Here is a 9171-nt window from a genome sequence, read left to right as displayed (position 1 = left end):
TCATGCAGGAGTGTGCCTGCTTGTCAGTGGGTTATGCACCTTTCCAGACGTCAAATCTACATGGAGCAGCTGGAGAGGACAAGAGCAGGTTTGCAAAATATAGACAGAAGAGCTCTCCAGCCTAGTTTGCTGTCTGTTTCCACTTCTCTTTTCTTGAGCCGCTCCCTTCTATGCCCTTGCGCACTATCCTGACTTCTCCCATCTGCTTACTTTGTGCCTTCCAACGCACAATGCGAACTACAGGTAGTGCTGCAGGGCCCACACCCTTTTACTTGCCATACAGAGCAGCTCTGGAGTTGTTACAGTGCCCAGCTTCTGCAAGAAATCAGCTTGAATGCTTCAGGGGCTGGGGCATAGCCAACATGAGCCCCGCACCGAAGGAGGGTGGAGGTGTTTAATGCGAACTATAGGTCATCCAAGCGCCGCAAAAGGCCGCCATGCCCTGCATGCCCCTTTTCTCTTTTCATATGCAGACGAGGGTTGAAGCCAACTTTGACCCACTGCTTGGATGACATCACCATATGCAAATCCATCTGCTGCAGGCCTTCCCCCAGGAATGCTTGCACTAGTTGTTGCATTTGGTTTGTTGTTTGGGGGTGCTTCAGTATTAGGCAGCCTTCTGCCCTCCCATGTTCATCTGAAAATATGTGTTCTCCCTGCAGTTGTTGTCCCCAGATGAGAGTTCCCTTGTGCTGCCTCAGTTGAATCTTCTTTACTTGACAGAGATGTGCCTGAGCATCGGCCCTCCCCAGCCCTATCCCAAATCATACTTATTTTGCATAGGAGATACCATGGTCATGAAGATTGTTCTCCCAGGGTGAGGTTCATTCATTGCATTCTGGGTATGCTGACTCCTGTGATTTCCCCAAATGTGGGAAACTTGACTGCATTATTTGTGGTAGTGGGGGACTGTGTTTGTGCTTTCCTCTGGTCAGCTCTGGTAAAAGTCAGATTTCTTTGTCTCAGATCTTCCTCTAGCCTTGTTCTTCTTTCGAGAGTTCCCTTGTGCTGCCTCAGTTGGATCTCCTTTACTTGACAGGGGGGTGCCCAAGCAGCGACCCTCCCCAGCTCTAGCCCAACTCCTACTTACCTGCCAGGTGAGATACTATGATCATGAAGGTGCTTCTCCCAGGGCAAGGCTCACCCATTGCACTCTGGGTGTGCTGCCCCTGTGATTTCCCCAAATGTGGGAAACTTGACTGCATAATTTGTGTTTCCACTGGTCGGCTTTCATATAATTCAGATCTCTTTGTCTCAGGTCTCTCTCCAGCCTAGTTTGCAGTCTGTTTCCACTTCTTTTTTTTTTTGAGCCCCTCCCTTCTATACCCTTGTGCACTATCCTGACTTCTCCTCCTGTCTGCTTATTTTGTGCCTTCCAATGCACAATGCAAACTACAGGTAGTGCTGCAGGGCCCACAAACTTTTACTTGCATTACAGAGCAGCTCTGGAGCTGTTACAGTGCCAAGCTGCTGCAAGAAATCAGCTTGAATGCTTCAGGGGCTGGGGCATTGCCAACATGAGCCCCACACCGAAGGAGGGTGGGGGTGTTTAATGCGAACTAAGGGTCATCTAAGCGCCGCAAAAGGCCGCCATTCCCTGCATACCCCTTTTCTCTTTTCATATGCAGATGAGGGTTCCAGCCAACTTTGGCCCACTGCTTGGATGACATCACTGTATGCAAATCCGTCTTCTGCAGACCTTCCCCCAGGAATGCTTGTACTAGTTGTTGCATTTGGTTTGTTGTTTGGGGGTGCTTCAGTATTAGGCAGCCTTCTGCCCTCCAATGTTCATCTGAAAATATGTGTTCTCCCTGCAGTTGTTGTCCCCAGATGAGAGTTCCCTTGTGCTGCCTCAGTTGAATCTCCTTTACTTGACAGAGATGTGCCTGAGCAGCGGCCCTCCCCAGCCCTATCCCAAATCATACTTATTTTGCATAGGAGATATCATGGTAATGAAGACTGTTATCCCAGGGTGAGGTTCATTCATTGCATTCTGGGTATGCTGACCCCTGTGATTTCCCCAAATGTGGGAAACTCGACTTCATTATTTGTGGTAGTGGGGGACTGTGTTTGTGCTTTCCTCTGGTCAGCTCTGGTAAAAGTCAGATTTATTTGTCTCAGATCTTCCTCTAGCCTTGTTCTTCTTTCGAGAGTACCCTTGTGCTGACTCTGTTGGATCTCCTTCACTTGACAGGGAAGTGCCCGAGCAGCGACCCTACCCAGCTCTAGCCCAACTCCTACTTACCTGCCAGGTGAGATACTATGATCATGAAGGTGCTTCTCCCAGGGCAAGGCTCACCCATTGCACTCTGGGTGTGCTGCTCTTGCGATTTCCCCAAATGTGGGAAACTTGACTGCATAATTTGTGTTTCCCCTGGTCGGCTCTCGTATAATTCAGATCTCTTTGTCTCAGGTCTCTCTCCAGCCTAGTTTGCTGTCTGTTTCCACTTCTCTTTTCTTGAGCCGCTCCCTTCTATGCCCTTGCGCACTATTATGACCTCTCCTGTCTGCTTACTTTGTGCCTTCCAACGTCAATGCAAACTACAGGTAGTGCTGCAGGGCCCACACCCTTTTACATGCTTTACAGAGCAGCTCTGGAGCTGTTACAGTGCCCAGCTGCTGCAAGAAATCAGCTTGAATGCTTCAGGGGCTGGGGCATAGCCAACATGAGCACCACACCGAAGGAGGGTGGAGGTGTTTAATGTGAATTAGGGGTCATCCAAGCGCCGCAAAAGGCCGCCATGCCCTGCACATCCCTTTTTTCTTTTCATATGCAGACGAGGGTTGAAGCCAACTTTGACCCACTGCTTGGATGACATCACCATATGCAAATCCATCTGCTGCAGGCCTTCCCCCAGGAATGCTTGCACTAGTTGTTGCATTTGGTTTGTTGTTTGGGGGTGCTTCAGTATTAGGCAGCCTTCTGCCCTCCCATGTTCATCTGAAAATATGTGTTCTCCCTGCAGTTGTTGTCCCCAGATGAGAGTTCCCTTGTGCTGCCTCAGTTGAATCTCCTTTACTTGACAGAGATGTGCCTGAGCAGCGGCCCTCCCCAGCTCTATCCCAAATCATACTTATTTTGCATAGGAGATACCATGGTCATGAAGATTGTTCTCCCAGATTGAGGTTCATTCTTTGCATTCTGGGTATGCTGACCCCTGTGATTTCCCCAAATGTGGGAAACTTGACTGCATTATTTGTGGTAGTGGGGGACTGTGTTTGTGCTTTCCTCTGGTCAGCTCTGGTAAAAGTCAGATTTCTTTGTCTCAGATCTTCCTCTAGCCTTGTTCTTCTTTCGAGAGTTCCCTTGTGCTGCCTCAGTTGGATCTCCTTCACTTGACAGGGGGGTGCCCGAGCAGCGACCCTCCCCAGCTCTAGCCCAACTCTTACTTACCTGCCAGGTGAGATACTATGATCATGTAGGTGCTTCTCCCAGGGCAAGGCTCACCCATCGCACTCTGGGTGTGCTGCCCCTGTGATTTCCCCAAATGTGGGAAACTTGACTGCATAATTTGTGTTTCCCCTGGTCGGCTCTCGTATAATTCAGATGTCTTTGTCTCAGGTCTCTCTCCAGCCTAGTTTGCTGTCTGTTTCCACTTCTCTTTTCTTGAGCCGCTCCCTTCTATGCCCTTGCGCACTATCCTGACTTCTCCCGTCTGCTTACTTTGTGCCTTCCAACGCACAATGCGAACTACAGGTAGTGCTGCATGGCCCACACCCTTTTACTTGCCTTACAGAGCAGCTCTGGAGCTGTTACAGTGCCCAGCTGCTGCAAGAAATCAGCTTGAATGCTTCAGGGGCTGGGGCATAGCCAACATGAGCCCCACACCGAAGGAGGGTGGAGGTGTTTAATGCGAACTAGGGGTCATCCAAGCGCCGCAAAAGGCCGCCATGCCCTGCACGCCCCTCTTCTCTATTCATATGCAGATGAGGGTTGAAGCCAACTTTGACCCACTGCTTGGATGACATCACCATATGCAAATCCATCTGCTGCAGGCCTTCCCCCAGGAATGCTTGCACTAGTTGTTGCATTTGGTTTGTTGTTTGGGGGTGCTTCAGTATTAGGCAGCCTTCTGCCCTCCCATGTTCATCTGAAAATATGTGTTCTCCCTGCAGTTGTTGTCCCCAGATGAGAGTTCCCTTGTGCTGCCTCAGTTGAATCTCCTTTACTTGACAGAGATGTGCCTGAGCAGCGGCCCTCCCCAGCTCTATCCCAAATCATACTTATTTTGCATAGGAGATACCATGGTCATGAAGATTGTTTTCCCAGGGTGAGGTTCATTCATTGCATTCTGGGTATGCTGACCCCTGTGATTTCCCCAAATGTGGGAAACTGGACTGCATTATTTGTGGTAGTGAGGGACTGTGTTTGTGCTTTCCTCTGGTCAGCTCTGGTAAAAGTCAGATTTCTTTGTCTCAGATCTTCCTCTAGCCTTGTTCTTCTTTCGAGAGTTCCCTTGTGCTGCCTCAGTTGGATCTCCTTCACTTGACAGGGGGGTGCCCGAGCAGCGACCCTCCCCAGCTCTAGCCCAGCTCCTACTTACCTGCCAGGTGAGATACTATGATCATGAAGGTGCTTCTCCCAGGACAAGGCTCACCCATTGCACTCTGGGTGTGCTGCTCCTGCGGTTTCCCCAAATGTTGGACACATGACTGCATAATTTGTGTTTCACCTGGTCGGCTCTCGTATAATTCAGATCTCTTTGTCTCAGGTCTCTCTCCAGCCTAATTTGCAGTCTGTTTCCACTTCTCTTTTCTTGAGTTGCTCCCTTCTATGCCCTTGCGCACTATCCTGATTTCTCCTGTCTGCTTACTTTGTGCCTTCCAACGCACAATGCAAACTACAGGTAGTGCTGCAGGGCCCACACCCTTTTACTTGCCTTACAGAGCAGCTTTGGAGCTGTTACAGTGCCCAGCTGCTGCAAGAAATCAGCTTGAATGCTTCAGGGGCTGGGGCATAGCCATCATGAGCCCCACACCGAGGGAGCAACTCGAAAGAAGAACAAGGCTAGAGGAAGATCTGAGACAAAGAAATCTGACTTTTACCAGAGCTGACCAGAGGAAAGCACAAACACAGTCCCTCACTACCACAAATAATGCAGTCCAGTTTCCCACATTTGGGGAAATCACAGGGGTCAGCATACCCAGAATGCAATGAATGAACCTCACCCTGGGAGAACAATCTTCATGACCATGGTATCTCCTATGCAAAATAAGTATGATTTGGGGATAGAGCTGGGGAGGGCCGCTGCTCAGGCACATCTCTGTCAAGTAAAGGAGATTCAACTGAGGCAGCACAAGGGAACTCTCATCTGGGGACAACAACTGCAGGGAGAACACATATTTTCAGATGAACATGGGAGGGCAGAAGGCTGCCTAATACTGAAGCACCCCCAAACAACAAACCAAATGCAACAACTAGTGCAAGCATTCCTGGGGGAAGGCCTGCAGCAGATGGATTTGCATATGGTGATGTCATCCAAGCAGTGGGTCAAAGTTGGCTTCAACCCTCGTCTGCATATGAAAAGAAAAAAGGGATGTGCAGGGCATGGCGGCCTTTTGCGGCGCTTGGATGACCCCTAATTCACATTAAACACCTCCACCCTCCTTCGGTGTGGGGCTCATGTTGGCTATGCCCCAGCCCCTGAAGCATTCAAGCTGATTTCTTGCAGCAGCTGGGCACTGTAACAGCTCCAGAGCTGCTCTGTAAAGCATGTAAAAGGGTGTGGGCCCTGCAGCACTACCTGTAGTTTGCATTGTGCATTGGAAGGCACAAAGTAAGCAGACAGGAGGAGAAGTCAGGATAGTGCACAAGGGTATAGAAAGGAGGGGCTCAAAAAAAAAGAAGTGGAAACAGACTGCAAACTAGGCTGGAGAGAGACCTGAGACAAAGAGATCTGAATTATATGAAAGCCGACCAGTGGAAACACAAATTATGCAGTCAAGTTTCCCACATTTGGGGAAATCGCAAGAGCAGCACACCCAGAGTGCAATGGGTGAGCCTTGCCCTGGGAGAAGCACCTTCATGATCATAGTATCTCACCTGGCAGGTAAGTAGGAGTTGGGCTAGAGCTGGGTAGGGTCGCTGCTCGGGCACTTCCCTGTCAAGTGAAGGAGATCCAACTGAGTCAGCACAAAGGAACTCTCGAAAGAAGAACAAGGCTAGAGGAAGATCTGAGACAAAGAAATCTGACTTTTACCAGAGCTGACCAGAGGAAAGCACAAACACAGTCCCCCACTACCACAAATAATGCAGTCAAGTTTCCCACATTTGGGGAAATCACAGGGGTCAGCATACCCAGAATGCAATGAATGAACCTCACCCTGGGATAACAGTCTTCATTACCATGATATCTCCTATGCAAAATAAGTATGATTTGGGATAGGGCTGGGGAGGGCCGCTGCTCAGGCACATCTCTGTCAAGTAAAGGAGATTCAACTGAGGCAGCACAAGGGAACTCTCATCTGGGGACAACAACTGCAGGGAGAACACATATTTTCAGATGAACATGGGAGGGCAGAAGGCTGCCTAATACTGAAGCACCCCCAAACAACAAACCAAATGCAACAACTAGTACAAGCATTCCTGGGGGAAGGTCTGCAGAAGCCGGATTTGCATACAGTGATGTCATCCAAGCAGTGGGCCAAAGTTGGCTGGAACCCTCATCTGCATATGAAAAGAGCAAAAGGGGTATGCAGGGAATGGCGGCCTTTTGCGGCGCTTGGATGACCCTTAGTTCGCATTAAACACCCCCACCCTCCTTCGGTGTGGGGCTCATGTTGGCAATGCCCCAGCCCCTGAAGCATTCAAGCTGATTTCTTGCAGCAGCTTGGCACTGTAACAGCTCCAGAGCTGCTCTGTAATGCAAGTAAAAGTTTGTGGGCCCTGCAGCACTACCTGTAGTTTGCATTGTGCATTGGAAGGCACAAAGTAAGCAGACAGGAGGAGAAGTCAGGATAGTGCACAAAGGTATAGAAGGGAGGGGCTCAAAAAAAAAGAAGTGGAAACAGACTGCAAACTAGGCAGGAGAGAGACCTGAGACAAAGAGATCTGAATTATATGAAAGCCGACCAGTGGAAACACAAATTATGCAGTCAAGTTTCCCACATTTGGGGAAATCGCAAGAGCAGCACACCCAGAGTGCAATGGGTGAGCCTTGCCCTGGGAGAAGCACCTTCATGATCATAGTATCTCACCTGGCAGGTAAGTAGGAGTTGGGCTAGAGCTGGGTAGGGTCGCTGCTCGGGCACTTCCCTGTCAAGTGAAGGAGATCCAACTGAGTCAGCACAAGGGAACTCTCGAAAGAAGAACAAGGCTAGAGGAAGATCTGAGACAAAGAAATCTGACTTCTACCAGAGCTGACCAGAGGAAAGCACAAACACAGTCCCCCACTACCACAAATAATGCAGTCAAGTTTCCCACATTTGGGGAAATCACAGGGGTCAGCATACCCAGAATGCAATGAATGAACCTCACCCTGGGATAACAGTCTTCATTACCATGATATCTCCTATGCAAAATAAGTATGATTTGGGATAGGGCTGGGGAGGGCCGCTGCTCAGGCACATCTCTGTCAAGTAAAGGAGATTCAACTGAGGCAGCACAAGGGAACTCTCATCTGGGAACAACAACTGCAGGGAGAACACATATTTTCAGATGAACATGGGAGGGCAGAAGGCTGCCTAATACTGAAGCACCCCCAAACAACAAACCAAATGCAACAACTAGTACAAGCATTCCTGGGGGAAGGTCTGCAGAAGCCGGATTTGCATACAGTGATGTCATCCAAGCAGTGGGCCAAAGTTGGCTGGAAACCTCATCTGCATATGAAAAGAGAAAAGGGGTATGCAGGGAATGGCGGCCTTTTGCGGCGCTTGGATGACCCTTAGTTCGCATTAAACACCCCCACCCTCCTTCGGTGTGGGGCTCATGTTGGCAATGCCCCAGCCCCTGAAGCATTCAAGCTGATTTCTTGCAGCAGCTTGGCACTGTAACAGCTCCAGAGCTGCTCTGTAATGCAAGTAAAAGTTTGTGGGCCCTGCAGCACTACCTGTAGTTTGCATTGTGCATTGGAAGGCACAAAGTAAGCAGACAGGAGGAGAAGTCAGGATAGTGCACAAGGGTATAGAAGGGAGGGGCTCAAAAAAGAAGAAGTGGAAACAGACTGCAAACTAGGCTGGAGAGAGACCTGAGACAAAGAGATCTGAATTATATGAAAGCCGACCAGTAGAAACACAAATTATGCAGTCAAGTTTCCCACATTTGGGGAAATCACAGGGGCAGCACACCCAGAGTGCAATGAGTGACCCTTGCCCTGGGAGAAGCACCTTCATGATCATAGTATCTCACCTGGCAGGTAAGTAGGAGTTGGGCTAGAGCTGGGGAGGGTCGCTGCTTGGGCACCCCCCTGTCAAGTAAAGGAGATCCAACTGAGGCAGCACAAGGGAACTCTCGAAAGAAGAACAAGGCTAGAGGAAGATCTGAGACAAAGAAATCTGACTTTTACCAGAGCTGACCAGAGGAAAGCACAAACACAGTCCCCCACTACCACAAATAATGCAGTCAAGTTTCCCAAATTTGGGGAAATCACAGGGGTCAGCATACCCAGAATGCAATGAATGAACCTCACCCTGGGAGAACAATCTTCATGACCATGGTATCTCCTATGCAAAATAAGTATGATTTGGGATAGGGCTGGGGAGGGCCGCTGCTCAGGCACATCTCTGTCAAGTAAAGAAGATTCAACTGAGGCAGCACAAGGGAACTCTCATCTGGGGACAACAACTGCAGGGAGAACACATATTTTCAGATGAACATGGGAGGGCAGAAGGCTGCCTAATACTGAAGCACCCCCAAACAACAAACCAAATGCAACAACTAGTGCAAGCATTCCTGCGGGAAGGCCTGCAGCAGATGGATTTGCATATGGTGATGTCATCCAAGCAGTGGGTCAAAGTTGGCTTCAACCCTCGTCTGCATATGAAAAGAGAAAAGGGGCGTGCAGGGCATGGCGGCCTTTTGCGGCGCTTGGATGACCTATAGTTTGCATTAAACACCTCCACCCTCCTTCGGTGTGGGGCTCATGTTGGCTATGCCCCAGCCCCTGAAGCATTCAAGCTGATTTCTTGCAGAAGCTGGGCACTGTAACAGCTCCAGAGATGCTCTGTATG

The 9171-nt window shown here is 49.6% G+C and overlaps 15 non-coding genes across 15 annotated transcripts; 8 read left to right on the top strand and 7 right to left on the bottom strand.

The window, feature by feature from the left end:
- Positions 1-766: 766 nt before the first annotated feature.
- Positions 767-930, top strand: LOC134898866 (U1 spliceosomal RNA). Its single transcript, XR_010172554.1, has one exon. It is a non-coding gene; the product is annotated as a U1 spliceosomal RNA (small nuclear RNA).
- Positions 931-1082: 152 nt separating this feature from the next.
- On the top strand, positions 1083-1245 carry LOC134899271 (U1 spliceosomal RNA). The gene has a single exon (XR_010172951.1). It is a non-coding gene; the product is annotated as a U1 spliceosomal RNA (small nuclear RNA).
- A 676-nt stretch (positions 1246-1921) lies between these two features.
- Positions 1922-2085, top strand: LOC134899189 (U1 spliceosomal RNA). The gene has a single exon (XR_010172870.1). It is a non-coding gene; the product is annotated as a U1 spliceosomal RNA (small nuclear RNA).
- Positions 2086-2237: 152 nt separating this feature from the next.
- Positions 2238-2400, top strand: LOC134899308 (U1 spliceosomal RNA). Its single transcript, XR_010172987.1, has one exon. It is a non-coding gene; the product is annotated as a U1 spliceosomal RNA (small nuclear RNA).
- Positions 2401-3070: 670 nt separating this feature from the next.
- Positions 3071-3234, top strand: LOC134899148 (U1 spliceosomal RNA). The gene has a single exon (XR_010172830.1). It is a non-coding gene; the product is annotated as a U1 spliceosomal RNA (small nuclear RNA).
- Positions 3235-3386: 152 nt separating this feature from the next.
- On the top strand, positions 3387-3549 carry LOC134899449 (U1 spliceosomal RNA). The gene has a single exon (XR_010173127.1). It is a non-coding gene; the product is annotated as a U1 spliceosomal RNA (small nuclear RNA).
- A 671-nt stretch (positions 3550-4220) lies between these two features.
- On the top strand, positions 4221-4384 carry LOC134898989 (U1 spliceosomal RNA). Its single transcript, XR_010172677.1, has one exon. It is a non-coding gene; the product is annotated as a U1 spliceosomal RNA (small nuclear RNA).
- Positions 4385-4536: 152 nt separating this feature from the next.
- On the top strand, positions 4537-4699 carry LOC134899616 (U1 spliceosomal RNA). Its single transcript, XR_010173269.1, has one exon. It is a non-coding gene; the product is annotated as a U1 spliceosomal RNA (small nuclear RNA).
- Positions 4700-5056: 357 nt separating this feature from the next.
- Positions 5057-5220, bottom strand: LOC134898946 (U1 spliceosomal RNA). The gene has a single exon (XR_010172634.1). It is a non-coding gene; the product is annotated as a U1 spliceosomal RNA (small nuclear RNA).
- Positions 5221-5895: 675 nt separating this feature from the next.
- LOC134899343 (U1 spliceosomal RNA) lies at positions 5896-6058 on the bottom strand. Its single transcript, XR_010173022.1, has one exon. It is a non-coding gene; the product is annotated as a U1 spliceosomal RNA (small nuclear RNA).
- Positions 6059-6210: 152 nt separating this feature from the next.
- On the bottom strand, positions 6211-6374 carry LOC134899137 (U1 spliceosomal RNA). Its single transcript, XR_010172819.1, has one exon. It is a non-coding gene; the product is annotated as a U1 spliceosomal RNA (small nuclear RNA).
- Positions 6375-7049: 675 nt separating this feature from the next.
- On the bottom strand, positions 7050-7212 carry LOC134899342 (U1 spliceosomal RNA). Its single transcript, XR_010173021.1, has one exon. It is a non-coding gene; the product is annotated as a U1 spliceosomal RNA (small nuclear RNA).
- Positions 7213-7364: 152 nt separating this feature from the next.
- Positions 7365-7528, bottom strand: LOC134899136 (U1 spliceosomal RNA). Its single transcript, XR_010172818.1, has one exon. It is a non-coding gene; the product is annotated as a U1 spliceosomal RNA (small nuclear RNA).
- Positions 7529-8202: 674 nt separating this feature from the next.
- Positions 8203-8365, bottom strand: LOC134899421 (U1 spliceosomal RNA). Its single transcript, XR_010173098.1, has one exon. It is a non-coding gene; the product is annotated as a U1 spliceosomal RNA (small nuclear RNA).
- Positions 8366-8517: 152 nt separating this feature from the next.
- LOC134898860 (U1 spliceosomal RNA) lies at positions 8518-8681 on the bottom strand. Its single transcript, XR_010172548.1, has one exon. It is a non-coding gene; the product is annotated as a U1 spliceosomal RNA (small nuclear RNA).
- Between the last annotated feature and the right edge of the window lie 490 nt (positions 8682-9171).

The sequence above is a fragment of the Pseudophryne corroboree genome, chromosome 3 (genome assembly GCF_028390025.1).
Source record: "Pseudophryne corroboree isolate aPseCor3 chromosome 3, aPseCor3.hap2, whole genome shotgun sequence".
Lineage (NCBI taxonomy): Eukaryota > Metazoa > Chordata > Amphibia > Anura > Myobatrachidae > Pseudophryne > Pseudophryne corroboree.
This window is presented reverse-complemented; position numbering and strand designations above follow the sequence as displayed.